The sequence below is a fragment of the Engystomops pustulosus genome, chromosome 3 (genome assembly GCF_040894005.1).
Source record: "Engystomops pustulosus chromosome 3, aEngPut4.maternal, whole genome shotgun sequence".
Classification (NCBI taxonomy): domain Eukaryota; kingdom Metazoa; phylum Chordata; class Amphibia; order Anura; family Leptodactylidae; genus Engystomops; species Engystomops pustulosus.
In genome coordinates, this window is record NC_092413.1 from 182,265,583 (window position 1) to 182,278,774 (window position 13,192).

Genomic DNA, 13,192 nt, shown 5'->3' on the forward strand with positions numbered 1-13,192 from the left:
CACAGCATGACTACTGAGTGCTGAGACTAAAATAAAGCACTGAATTGTATTACAGGTCAGTGGGAAAGGAATAGGGACAGCCACAAGCCCCTCAAGACTGGAGGAGCTAATTATATCTTCTAGTGAAGTGTAACCCATTAAATAGATGGCATCTCTGGACTATTGATTGCAGTTCAGAGGCAAATCTCAGCTTGTCGTGTCGAAAGGTTAATGTAATTACATGGTCGGGTGGTGGGACTGGCTTCAGCTGGGGATATGGGGTGGAGAAACACTTCATTCACAACATATAAAGTTGTCAGAATATAAATAATTCATCTTGACTTTCTGTGGATGATCTTCCTTACATTTAATCATCTGCACTTAGCGGCTCTACTAATAGCCCACCATCAGCCCCATCCCAATAACCGGACAAATCTATCATGTTACTAATCACCTCTGTTATCTATCATTTTATTCCAATTTTTTACTACGTATTGTGCAGCCCTCCAAAAAATGTTAAAGTTTTATGTCATCATTTTTAATAGGCATGTTAAAGATTTCATCTAGACTTATAATCCTAAATATAGCAGAGGTTATACAGGCAGTTATGTACAAGATAGGCTCCAAAGGTTTGTTCTTAAGTTGAATTTGTATGTAAGTCAAAACTGTATATTTTATAATTGTAGCTCCAAACAAAAACATTTTTTTGCCCCAGTGACAATTGTAGTTTCAAAATTTTTTGTTGTAATGGGACCAAGGATTATCAATAAAGCTTCATTACAGACACCTTACAGCTGATCATTGCAGTCTGGGACTATAGTAACGTCCAGAGAGCTTCACCAGAGGTCACAGTGGGCAGAGAGGTCCGTCTTTAACTAGGGGTCGTCTTTAAGTCGGGTGTCCTTAAGTAGGGGACCACTTGTATAGGGAGGTCATTGCTATGTTTGACCTCCCCATGGTGCTAGCTATACAAGCACTGCATGTGACTGAAGACTTAGTGAGGCTCCCTGCACACAAATATGGGTAAAATCAGCCAGGAAAATCAGGTGCTTGGAAAATAGTGGACAGTGAGGTTGGGGCTAAGGTACGGGACAGACCATGCAAACATGAATTTTCAACAAATTGTGTGCAGACAGTCCTGGTAACAAAATGATGTTCTTCACCAACATATAGTATAAAAGATAAGGATTAGAGATGAGCGAACACTAAAATGCTCGGGTACTCGTTATTCGAGACGAACTTTTCCCGATGCTCGAGTGCTCGTCTCGAATAACGAACCCCATTGAAGTCAATGGGAGACTCGAGCATTTTTCAAGGGGACCAAGGCTCTGCACAGGGAAGCTTGGCCAAACACCTGGGAACCTCAGAAAAGGATGGAAACACCACGGAAATGGACAGGAAACAGCAGGGGCAGCATGCATGGATGCCTCTGAGGCTGCTTAATCGCACCATTATGCCGAAATTATGGGCAACAGCATGGCCATGACAGAGTGACAGAATGAAGCTAGATAGCATGTAAAACATCCAATAATTGACCCTGACACTATAGGGGACGGCATGCAGAGGCAGAGGCAGCGGCAGCAGGCTAGAGAGTGGCATGGCGACATACCCTAATTGGACTCAGGCTTCAAACCAATGGGTGTCAGAGAGGAACCAAAGGAGGTGAGCAAGAAGCGCTCAAATAATATCGGTACATGATAAAAGTTTGCCAGTATATTTTGTGGATTACACAGCAGGGTGGCGACAAAGTTAACATGGAAGCCATGAAAACAACCCAAAATTCTGCCTGACACAGCTCGTTTGATAAGGGGACCATGTATGCTTACAGTTCATGCCAGTCGCTGCACTGGCTGCCAGTCTCCTTTCGAATACAGTTTAAAATAATAATAACCCTCATCCATAAAGCTCTGTATAATGCTGCACCCCCCTACCTCTCCTCTCTTATCTCAGTCTATCGCCCAACCCGTGCTCTTAGATCCGCCAGTGATCTTAGATTAACCTCTACCCTAGTGCGGACCTCCCACTCGCGTCTCCAAGACTTCTCTAGAGCTGCACCAATTCTATGGAATGCTCTGCCCTGGACTATCAGACTAATACCTAACCTCCAAAGTTTCAAACGTGCTCTTAAAACCCATTTCTTTAGGCAAGCCTATAACACTCATTAACTGCATGAAGTTTTAACTCTTCTACTAACCCGTCCTGTGTCGTCCTCCCATCTGTTATCCAGCAACCAACAGGCACCAGACTTCTCTGCAGTCCCATTCACCCTGGACCTGGTATATAAGATGACGGCTGAGTGGTTCAAGCGACAGCAATTCCATTTATTATATTTTTTTCTATTCCCTAAGAAGAATGGCTTGACCATTAAATATTCTTTTACCTCGTGTTACCCCATCATCTTCATAAACCGTAAGCTCTGGCGAGCAGGGACCTCACTCCTGTTGTTCCATACAAATGTTGTGCTCTGTTACATTACATTTGTATTTGTTTCCTATGATTTGTAAAGCGCTACAGAATATGATGACGCTATATAAATAAAGATTATTATTATTATTATTATGGAGGCAGTGAACTAGTAGTAGATTAAAGGTGCTGCAACTATGTTAGTTGGATCTTGGGATGGAGCTGGCGCTCTGCAGCCAGGCGAGCTTTTGCCAATCCAAGCCCCTGTCTCTAGGCTACTCCCCAAACAGCACTTCTAAGAACCTTTTGTATAAGATCAAGTGTAGTAGCGTTCTTATAAGTTTAGGATATGGCGGGTGAGGGGAATGTAAACAGATGCGCAAGAAGCGCTGAAATAATATCCCTAAATGGTAAAAGTTTGCAAGTATATTTTGTGGATTACACAGCAGGGTGGCGACAAAGTTAACAACTTTGATGTGGAATGCCCTGTAATAGCTCTTGGGCGGTGTGCCTTTTATCGCCTAGGCTCAGCAGTTTCAGCACCGCCTGCTGTCGCTTAGCGACGGCACTGCTGCTGTGCCTAGAGCTACCGACTGATGGCGCCATGCCCACGGATGGTAATTCGGAGGAGGAGGAGGTGGAGGAGGGGTGGGAGGAGGTATAGTAGGCCTTTGAGACCTGGACCGAGGTAGGCCCCGCAATTCTCTGCGTCGGCAGTATATGACCAGCCCCAGGGTCAGACTCGGTCCCAGCCTGCACCAAGTTAAGTGTAGTAGCGTTCTTATAAGTTTGGGATATGGCGGGTGAGGGGAATGTAAACAGATGCGCAAGAAGCGCATGATGCGCATGGAGCTGGCGCTCCGCTGCCAGGCGAGCTTTCGCCAATTCAAGCCCCTGTCTCTAGGCTACTCCCCAAACAGCACTTCTAAGAACCTTTTGTATAAGATCAAGTGTAGTAGCGTTCTTATAAGTTTAGGATATGCCGGGTGAGGGGAATGTAAACAGATGCGCAAGAAGCGCATGATGCGCATGGAGCTGGCGCTCCGCTGCCAGGCGAGCTTTCGCCAATTCAAGCCCCTGTCTCTAGGCTACTCCCCAAACAGCACTTCTAAGAACCTTTTGTATAAGATCAAGTGTAGTAGCGTTCTTATAAGTTTAGGATATGCCGGGTGAGGGGAATGTAAACAGATGCGCAAGAAGCGCATGATGCGCATGGAGCTGGCGCTCCGCTGCCAGGCGAGCTTTCGCCAATTCAAGCCCCTGTCTCTAGGCTACTCCCCAAACAGCACTTCTAAGAACCTTTTGTATAAGATCAAGTGTAGTAGCGTTCTTATAAGTTTAGGATATGCCGGGTGAGGGGAATGTAAACAGATGCGCAAGAAGCGCTGAAATAATATCCCTAAATGGTAAAAGTTTGCCAGTATATTTTGTGGATAACACAGCAGGGTGGCGACAAAGTTAACAACTTTGATGTGGAATCCATGAAAACAACCCAAATTTCTGCCTGACACACCTCGTTTGATAAAGGGACGATGTATGGAGGCAGCTATATGGACGACTTTTGGAGGTAGCAATGGAGACAACGTGTGGAGGCTGCTATGGAGACAATTTAATTTGGATAGTGCCTGTATGTGGCAGTCCCAAACATTTTTCAAACCAGAGGAGCAGGTAGGTGGCCCTCCAGTAAAATGGAATAGATTGAGTGCCTGTATGTGGCAGTCCCAAAAATGTTTCAAACCAGAGGAGCAGGTAGGTGGCCCTGCAGTAAAATGGAATAGATTGAGTGCCTGTATGTGGCAGTCCCAAAAATTTTTCAAACCAGAGGAGCAGGTAGGTGGCCCTCCAGTAAAATGGAATAGATTGAGTGCCTGTATGTGGCAGTCCCAAAAATGTTTCAAACCAGAGGAGCAGGTAGGTGGCCCTGCAGTAAAATGGAATAGATTGAGTGCCTGTATGTGGCACTCACAAAAATTGTTTCAAACAGAGGACCGGGTAGGTGGCCCTCCAGAAAAATTAAATGCATGAAGTACTATAGCAAGAGCCAGTGGGCCCTGTCAAAAAATAGCCATTTTCCTCTGCTTTACTGTACAAAGAGGAGGAGAAGGAGGAAAATGAGGAGGAGGAGGAGTGGATCAATTATTCAGGTTGAGCTTCCTTCACCTGGTGGAGATTGGAAATTCTGAGAAATCCAGCCTTTATTCATTTTAATAAGCGTCAGCCTGTCAGCGCTGTCAGTCGACAGGCGTGTACGCTTATCGGTGATGATGCCACCAGCTGCACTGAAAACCCGCTCGGACAAGACGCTAGCGGCAGGGCAGGCAAGAACCTCCAAGGCGTACAGCGCCAGTTCGTGCCACATGTCCAGCTTTGAAACCCAGTAGTTGTAGGGAGCTGTGTGATCATTTAGGACGATGGTATGGTCAGCTACGTACTCCCTCACCATCTTTCTGTAAAGATCAGCCCTACTCTGCCGAGACTGGGGACAGGTGACAGTGTCTTGCTGGGGTGACATAAAGCTGGCAAAAGCCTTGTAAAGCGTACCCTTGCCAGTGCTGGACAAGCTGCCTGCTCGCCTACTCTCCCTCGCTACTTGTCCCGCAGAACTACGCACTCTGCCGCTAGCGCTGTCAGAAGGGAAATACTGTTTCAGCTTGTGCACCAGGGCCTGCTGGTATTCATGCATTCTCACACTCCTTTCCTCTGCAGGGATGAGAGTGGAAAGATTTTGCTTGTACCGTGGGTCCAGGAGAGTGAACACCCAGTAATCGGTGCTGGAATAAATTCTTTGAACGCGAGGGTCACGGGATAGGCAGCCTAGCATGAAATCTGCCATATGCGCCAGAGTACCAACGCGTAAGAATTCACTCCCCTCACTGGCCTGACTGTCCATTTCCTCCTCCTCCAACTCCTCCAACTCCTCTTCTTCTGCCCATACACGCTGAACAGTAAAGGACTCAACAATGGTCCCCTCTTGTGTCTCACCAACATTCTCCTCCTCTTCCTCCTCATCCTCCTCCACCTCCACCTCCTCCGATATGCGCTGAGAAACAGACCTGAGGGTGCTTTGGCTATCAACAAGGGAATATTCTTCCCCTGTCTCTTGTGACGAGCGCAAAGCTTCCGACTTCATGCTGACCAGAGAGTTTTTCAACAGGCCAAGCAGCGGGATGGTGAAGCTGATGATGGCGGCATCGCCACTGACCATCTGTGTTGACTCCTCAAAGTTACTCAGCACCTGACAGATATCAGACATCCACGTCCACTCCTCATTGTAGACTTGAGGAAGCTGACTGACCTGACTACCAGTTCTGGTGGAAGTTGACATCTGGCAGTCTACAATCGCTCTGCGCTGCTGGTAAACTCTGGATAACATGGTCAGTGTTGAATTCCACCTCGTGGGCACGTCGCACAACAGTCGGTGAGCGGGCAGTTGGAGGCGGCGCTGCGCTGCCCTGAGAGTGGCAGCATCTGGGCTGGACTTCCTGAAATGCGCACAGATGCGGCGCACCTTCGTGAGCAAATCAGACAGATTGGGGTATGTCTTGAGGAAACGCTGAACTATCAGATTTAACACATGGGCCAGGCATGGCACATGTGTCAGTCTGCCGAGTTGCAGAGCCGCCACCAGGTTACGGCCGTTGTCACACACAACCATTCCCGGCTTGAGGTTCAGCGGTGCCAGCCACAGATCAGTCTGCGCCGTGATGCCCTGTAATAGCTCTTGGGCGGTGTGCCTTTTGTCGCCTAGGCTCAGCAGTTTGAGCACCGCCTGCTGTCGCTTAGCGACGGCACTGCTGCTGTGCCTAGAGCTACCGACTGATGGCGCCGTGCCCACGGATGGTAGTTCGGAGGAGGAGGTGGAGGAGGGGTGGGAGGAGGAGGAGGCATAGTAGGCCTGAAACACCTGGACCGAGGTAGGCCCCGCAATCCTCGGCGTCGGCAGTATATGAGCAGCCCCAGTGTCAGACTCGGTCCCAGCCTCCACCAAGTTAACCCAATGTGCCGTCAGCGATATATAGTGGCCCTGCCCGGCAGCACTCGTCCACGTGCCCGTGGTCAGGTGGACCTTGTCAGAAACGGCGTTGGTCAGGGCACGGATGATGTTGTCTGACACGTGCTGGTGCAGGGCTGGGACGGCACATCGGGAAAAGTAGTGGCGGCTGGGGACCGAATACCGAGGGGCGGCCGCCGCCATGAGGTTGCGAAAGGCCTCGGTCTCTACTAGCCTATAGGGCAGCATCTCCAGGCTAAGCAATCTGGAGATGTGCACATTAAGGGCTTGGGCGTGCGGGTGGGTTGCACTATATTTGCGTTTCCGCTCCAGCGTCTGGGGTATGGAGAGCTGAACGCTGGTGGATGCTGTGGAGGATCGTGGAGGCGACGATGGGGTTTTTGTGGCAGGGTCCTGGGCAGGGGGCTGACTAGCAGCTGACACAGGGGAAGGAGCAGTGGTGTGCACGGCCGGAGGTGAACGGGCTTGTTGCCACTGAGTGGGGTGTTTAGCATTCATATGCCTGCGCATACTGGTGGTAGTTAAGCTAGTAGTGGTGGAACCCCTGCTGAGCCTGGTTTGGCAAATGTTGCACACCACAGTCCGTCGGTCATCCGGTGTTTCCTTAAAGAACCTCCAGACTTCTGAAGATCTAGCCCTCGCCGCAGGAGCCCTCGCCACGGGAGCTTCACTAGTTGACACATTTTGCGCTGATGCACCAGCTCTGGCCCTGCCTCTCCGTCTGGCCCCACCACTGCCTCTTCCAACGTGTTCTGGTCGAGGACTCTCCTCCGTCTCAGAAGCACTGTGTTCACCCGGCCTCTCAACCCAGCTTGGGTCTGTCACCTCATCATCCTCCGATCCCTCAGTCTGCTCCCCCCTCGGACTTCCTGCCCTGACAACAACTTCCCCACTGTCTGACAACTGTGTCTCCTCATCGTCGGACACCTCTTTACACACTTCCACTACGTCAAGAAGGTCATCATCACCCACAGACTGTGACTGTTGGAAAACCTGGGCATCGGAAAATTGCTCAGCAGCAACCGGACAAGTGGTTTGTGACTGTGGGAAGGGTCCAGAAAACAGTTCCTCAGAGTATGCCGGTTCAAATGCCAAATTTTCCTGGGAGGGGGCAGACTGGGGGGGAGGAGGCTGAGGTGCAGGAGCTGGAGGAGTGGCGATTTCGGTGACATGGGTGGACTGCGTGGAAGACTGACTGGTGGTGGACAAATTGCTCGAAGCATTGTCAGCAATCCACGACATCACCTGTTCGCACTGTTCTGGCCTCAACAGTGCTCTACCACGAGTCCCAGTAACTTCAGACATGAACCTAGGGAGTGTAGCTCTGCGGCGTTCCCCTGCTCCCTCATCAGCAGGTGGTGTCTCACCCCGCCCAGGACCACGGCTTCTGACCCCTGCAGTAGTTGGACGCCCACGTCCCCGCCCTCGTCCTCTACCCCTAGCCCTCGGGTTAAACATTTTTAAAATGAGAGTTATAACTTTATTTTTTTTTTTACTTTTTTTTTTTTTTTTTTGTGTTTTTTTTTTTTTTTTGTGTTTTTTGGTTTTTTTTGAGTTTTTAAAACCAAACAATGCTATCCTATTGCTATGGCTATTTTCTAGCCAAGTATCAAAGCACACTACTATGCCAGATGAGATGACACTGAGTTAGTGCCTAATTGAAATCCAACCCCTACTAAATTTTCCCACTTCGGTCTTTGCTATGGATATGTGCGTCACTAAGCGCAGAACACAGCGGTCGCAAGTCTCACTACAAATTGCTCAGAATTGGCTAGTACATGCACTGCAGAAAGTACAGCCACCAGCAGATCAACCAGAAATCAAATATATAGAACGCTACTGTATGCGTAAGTAAGCTCTTTGTATTCTCCTATGGCTATTTTCTAGCCAAGTATCAAAGCACACTACTATGCCAGATGAGATGACACTGAGTTAGTGCCTAATTAAAATCCAACCCCTACTAAATTTTCCCACTTCGGTCTTTGCTATGGATATGTGCGTCACTAAGCGCAGAACACAGCGGTCGCAAGTCTCACTACAAATTGCTCAGAATTGGCTAGTACATGCACTGCAGAAAGTACAGCCACCAGCAGATCAACCAGAAATCAAATATATAGAACGCTACTGTATGCGTAAGTAAGCTCTTTGTATTCTCCTATGGCTATTTTCTAGCCAAGTATCAAAGCACACTACTATGCCAGATGAGATGACACTGAGTTAGTGCCTAATTGAAATCCAACCCCTACTAAATTTTCCCACTTCGGTCTTTGCTATGGATATGTGCGTCACTAAGCGCAGAACACAGCGGTCGCAAGTCTCACTACAAATTGCTCAGAATTGGCTAGTACATGCACTGCAGAAAGTACAGCCACCAGCAGATCAACCAGAAATCAAATATATAGAACGCTACTGTATGCGTAAGTAAGCTCTTTGTATTCTCCTATGGCTATTTTCTAGCCAAGTATCAAAGCACACTACTATGCCAGATGAGATGACACTGAGTTAGTGCCTAATTGAAATCCAACCCCTACTAAATTTTCCCACTTCGGTCTTTGCTATGGATATGTGCGTCACTAAGCGCAGAACACAGCGGTCGCAAGTCTCACTACAAATTGCTCAGAATTGGCTAGTACATGCACTGCAGAAAGTACAGCCACCAGCAGATCAACCAGAAATCAAATATATAGAACGCTACTGTATGCGTAAGTAAGCTCTTTGTATTCTCCTATGGCTATTTTCTAGCCAAGTATCAAAGCACACTACTATGCCAGATGAGATGACACTGAGTTAGTGCCTAATTGAAATCCAACCCCTACTAAATTTTCCCACTTCGGTCTTTGCTATGGATATGTGTGCCACTAAGAGCTAAACACAACGGTAGCAAGTCCCCCTGCTAATTCCTCACAAAATGGTACTAGATGCAAATTAAAATAAAAAAAGTAGAACGTTATTGTAGCCCTAAGAAGGGCTGTTGGGTTCTTTGAGAATCACTCCTGCCTAACAGTAAGCTAATAGAACACCCTAACGCTTTCCCTGACCAGCAGCAGCTCTCTCCCTAGCGGCATCCAGACACAGAATGATCCGAGCAGCGCGGGCAGCGGCTAGTCTATCCCAGGGTCACCTGATCTGGCCAGCCAACCACTGCTATCGACGTGTAAGGGTACCACGTCATGCTGGGTGGAGTGCAGAGTCTCCTGGCTTGTGATTGGCTCTGTTTCTGGCCGCCAAAAAGCAAAACGGCGGGAGCTGCCATTTTCTCGAGCGGGCGAAGTATTCGTCCGAGCAACGAGCAGTTTCGAGTACCCTAATGCTTGACCGAGCATCAAGCTCGGACGAGCATGTTCGCTCATCTCTAATAAGGATCCTGAACAGAGAACTCCCTCTGGTACCTAAGAATTGGGTTCTCTTTTTTATAAGTTAATATTCTCCTCAATTAGATTGCGATGACTGCAAAACAGTTGTTGTTCCTCCTGACTAAATCTACATTACACAAACATCACAAGGACGGGATCAGCCCGCACACCATCTATTACATTCATTTCATCTCCAGGGTTCTTCAGATATCAGAGTATTAAACCCTTCGTGCAACTTTCATTCATATCCCAGCAAGCTGCCGGTAGGGGGTCCACCATGCTGTGCTCAGGGCCGCGGCAGAGAATTAGACAAATTGCATGATTATTTCTCTTTATTCTCTACAATTCCACATCCGAAATAATTCTCCTCCACGAGAAGCGGGAATCTCTTACAGTTTTCCTATTCATGTGATTGGGATTAATGTGCAGCATATTTACTGTATATAGTATTTGTGCCCTGGGTAACAGATGGGGATCTATTTGTTATTTTTAGTGGAATATATATTTCTAGGGTTATAGAAATGAAATGGTTGGTGTCACCTTATGCTTAAAGCGCATTTGTTCCTGAAAGAAACAAAGATATATATATAAATATATATAAACAGTCTGGAGCTGTATATCCTCACTCAATGATATAGGATCAGGACCAGGTTATAAGAAGGGCAACTACCTACATCTCTACCAGCAGGTCCCTTTTGCATTTCCTGGATACATCTTACTGTAAGTTAGGCTGCATTCACATTGCCTTTTTGCCCTTCACTGCAAGGATACTTTGAGCTATTCCCGGTGGTGTACCCTTACAACAGAGGACTATGTCATCCTGTTCCTCACCCTTCCTCTGAAAGCAAGAGGGGCAGTGAACATGCTGATATTCTGGGTATTTCCCCCAGTGATTACAATATATCAACATCAGTGGGGACATCCCAGAGTGTACGCTCAGCAAAGGCCAAGAAGGGATGCAATGCGTTGCATCCTACCCCCGTTTCCTCCAATGGCTTTTGCTGAGAGATGTGTTGCTGTCAGGCGTGATGGGTTCTGTGGACCCTCTGGACCACCACTAGAGACGGTACTAGCCGACACCTGGGACCAGAGTCTAATTGGCACCTGGTCTTCACCAGAGCCCGCCGCAAAGCAGGATGGTCTTGCTGCGGCGGGGTGCCACCAGGTCGTTCCACAGGTGCGACTAGCCTGCGGTGGCAGCCAAGGTAGTAATGCAGGACACAGTACAAGCCTGGGGATGACAGCAGGAGAACAGCGTTGGAAGGAACACTGGAAATACATGGCAGGAACACGGGAACAGGCACACGGAACAGGAACAGACTGGAACACTGGAACACTCAGGAGACACGGGAACACTAGGAAAACAGGAAGGCTTTCACTTCACAGGAAATGGCTAGAGATCCGCTGGATTATATAGCAGAGCCAGATTTTACCAGCGCCAATCACCAGGACACTGGCTCTTTAAATCCTGGAGAGACGCACGTGACCTAGTCAGGATTGGAGCCGGAGCATGGAGAGGTAAGTGCAGGCCTGGTACAGCGCCACACAGGAGGGCATGGGAGTGCCCACGATCCGAGACAAGGATCGCGGGGGAACCCGTCATAGTTGCTTAGCAGAAGGCAGCCAAATGGTCCCACGTAGCTTGCAGCATCTTTCAATACTGTATTTTTCCACAGTATACAACAATTACTATTTGGGGGAAATGTATCACGCTCACAATGAAGTTCTAGCTCTACAGCTTACGTAGACCCTGCCTGGCATAGAAACTTTCACTTTCACTTTTCACTTTCATAAAAAATCACAGGCTATAGCAAGTGCTCATGCCTAGGGCAGGAACGCCTTTCACCGGACCACTCCGCTGCCGGCCTCGTACCCTTCAAGTCTTTCCACTCTAAGTGGCGCAAAGGTAGAAATAATCGTAATTACTGGTGGTTTGCTAGTAATTGGGATTATTTCAGGGCTTGTACACTTGAAAACTGGCATACGAGCCCTGATAAATCTCCTTTGCCTTTGTCTGCCAGTGTATGTCTATGTATACACTGAGCATATAGGTTATGAACTTTTCGAGTGTATACAAAGCGTATACTGTGGCCATACCATTGGCCATTGTTGCAGTTTCTACTTGATCTGGTATTTGTCATATCAGTGTATGCAATACAAGAAATGGTACGTGACAGATTTTGGTATGTAATCATTTAATATTGTAGTTCTTTTAAAGCTTTATTAACTGGGACCAAAGAGCTTTTAACTCTTAGAGATAACAATCTGTCAGATGACTCCGGTGTCTCCTATTTGTCGGCTCAATAAAGAATTAACATGTTGGGTGACAGCCAAGCTGCCCTAGCACACATCAGGTTGTTGTTGGGTCTTGTTGATATATTATATTGATAATTATAGCTGCAGGAAATGTTATAATGTTAATACAGAGTTTACTATAATTAAGTGTAGTGACACTGAAGGGAAGGGAATTTTCCAACATTTTGGCCTAGTGACCAAAAACTCCAATAAAGTCCCCATTCTGGGCTCGTAACATGTTGTTGCATTAAACCAATTCTTCAATAAATAGACTTTCAGGATATAACTTGATAAATATATTCGTAGTCGTACAGATTTGATCGGTGACATGCTCTCGGGAGAGCATATTATTAGATTAATTATAAACAGGGTGACTTATCATTCCTCACAATTCTAGTCATAAATGCTGTGTACAAATTGTGTTTTAGACACTTAATGCACAGGATTGCATGTATCTTAGGTTGTAAGCCAGAAGCCTGATGTAATCTGAAAAGATGAGATCCTTGTCTTTGACACCATGGGGCAGACTTATCAAGCAGTCTGAAAGTCAGAATATTTCCAGTTGCCCATGGCAACCAATCACAGCTCAGCTTTCATTTCACCAGTGCTCATGAATATTTTAAAGGGGAGCTGTGATTGGTTGCCATGGGCAATTGGAAATATTCTGACTTTCAGACAGCTTGATAAATCTGCCCCCATGTTTTTAGCTACTACAGAACTGAAGACATTTACCCTCCAGCCTCAGACAATACATGACTCTTCTCACCTCATTTGCATATGATATTGGAGGTTATTTTTTATAGTGAAATGCCTGCGTTTTTACATGAAAGAGAAGATTCTCTCCAAGGTACATCATGCCCTACATGAGGGGGCTGTTCATTTAATGGGGTTAAAGCTGCTTAAACTTTTGGCACAATGTAAGTGATTAATTTCGACAAAGTTATCCTGCAATTCAATTAATTATCCAGCATACACCCAGTCAGCATTATTAAATTAACCCTAAAGTGTCCTCCAGTTGGTTTTGTATGTGTCACGGGTGGTCCCGCGACCCATATGGTGGGTCACGGGCTCATCCGTGCCACTCATTCCCCACAGGCGAAGCGCCAGCGCCTCTCACCTGTCCCTGCTCCCAAGTTCTAGCCTTGCTCCG